Below are 1,669 nucleotides of genomic sequence, written 5' to 3' on the forward strand. Positions count from 1 at the left end.
TATTTATTGTAATATATTATATCTATCCCCCCTCCCCCCTTTCAGCCCTGGGTTGACCCTGACAGGTAGAGTGGAAGTCCGCCTCCTATGATATATTATGATCTAAAATATTGTGTCAATAGGTATGTAAAATACCTACATTAAAATAGGAGGAAAAATGCTCAGGGAATGAAATCAAAGGCGAGGGTTAATTCAAACTTTTACACAGAGGTGCAAGGACATAATGCTACCAATATATATACAATGGACAAAACGAGAGGTCTAATTCTAGTTCGTGTTTATGTTGTGCAGTGTTCAACTCACCCTCGCCCGTGAAAGGTCCAGTAACGAATATCTTGGCGCCTCGTGCTGCAATGGTTGCGGGTATACGACACCACAAAGGTCCAGTCAGACGTAAAATGGTTCTCTAGGGTATGTTATTCTATCCTGGCGATGGTGATCCATTGAGCTGTCATATGTTTTCTGATCGTACCAACACAGTGAGGCTGATATCTTGCGAATCTTTTACTGAAACCGAAACCGAAACTGAAGCTGGCTTTCTGTGTTTTCCAGAACTATTTTTACGGTTACGCGGGCACGCCTGCGCTGCTGATCGATTGGCTTGCTTTCGTTGGTATTTTAAAGAGTCCGACTAGGAAGCTTCAAGATTTTTACCTCTGCCATTCTATGTCCCTGATAGTGCCGGTGTGGGATGATGATTATATATATGTTTAGAGTGCAGTTATTACTACAGCTGTTGTGGCCGAGTGGTTAAGGCGATGGACTTAAGATCCATTGGGACTTTGTTCCTTCGCAGGTTCGAATCCTGCCAACAGCGTTTAACTTTTTCTGTGAAAAAAAAAAACCCAACAAAAACAAACAACCCTTGTTAAACTAGAGAAGGAAAATGCTGAAATATCTGTGCTGTACTATCCATACTTAATGACAGCACAAATCGCGTGTGCATTGTTCTAACCGAAGGTTGTGTGAAGTACTCATATGAGTGAAAATGGGGGGGGTAAAAACACCTACAATTTTTCAGTCTTAAAAGAGCAGCCATAAAATTGTATTGAGTTGTCTGGAGGGATCCCTGTGATTGCAGAATGGGAAATTATCAAAATCCTGTTTTACTTGAAACACCATGAAGCCCAGCTGTGCAGATGTGTCGAGAAATGAGTCTTAATTCACTTTGCTACTGGTTGTCAGTTTGGTTAGAAACAGGAGTGATACGCAAAACCAGCAGCTTTTACTAAGTCTTACTGTTGTTTTTAATGTCATCCTGGTGACATTTTCATATACAGTCGCAGCTGCTCTAACGGCCATATCTATAAAGACAATCACCTGGACAAGCGACCGTTTTCCTTTCCTGCCTCCCCCCCCCTCCCCTTGCGGTTAAAAATAAACAAAACAAAACAAAAACTACATTATAGTGACACTGTGTAAGATGTACATCTAAGAAAGTAAGATAACATTTTTTTTTGTCCTCGACAATAGGCGGTAGTCTCATGCAATTTTGACTGCAGTTTTAAGAAATGCAATTTTGTAAAATAACATACAAATGTGCCTGTAGTACCTACTTTGACATACATTCTTCTCGCGTTCAGTGAACGACGTGTAAGCGTTATCGCAGAACGCGGACGTTGACAACGGCCGCGATCTAATTTTAGTATATTTGAGTGCTTGAGGGGGA

The 1,669-nt window shown here is 41.1% G+C and overlaps 2 protein-coding genes and 1 non-coding gene across 4 annotated transcripts in view; 2 read left to right on the forward strand and 1 right to left on the reverse strand.

The window, feature by feature from the left end:
• The window catches only part of LOC118477798, a gene marked incomplete in the record, with an annotated part of 99,855 nt that extends 99,407 nt beyond the window's left edge, over window positions 1–448 (reverse strand). The window contains 1 exon segment of the mRNA XM_035970121.1: window positions 315–448.
• Window positions 1–1,669, forward strand: part of LOC101863440 — a 63,999-nt gene that overhangs the window by 48,365 nt on the left and 13,965 nt on the right. The window lies entirely within an intron of this gene.
• Window positions 733–817, forward strand: TRNAL-UAA. The gene has a single exon. It is a non-coding gene; the product is annotated as a tRNA-Leu (tRNA).

Source organism: Aplysia californica, unplaced genomic scaffold (assembly GCF_000002075.1).
Source record: "Aplysia californica isolate F4 #8 unplaced genomic scaffold, AplCal3.0 scaffold00223, whole genome shotgun sequence".
Classification (NCBI taxonomy): Eukaryota; Metazoa; Mollusca; class Gastropoda; order Aplysiida; family Aplysiidae; genus Aplysia; species Aplysia californica.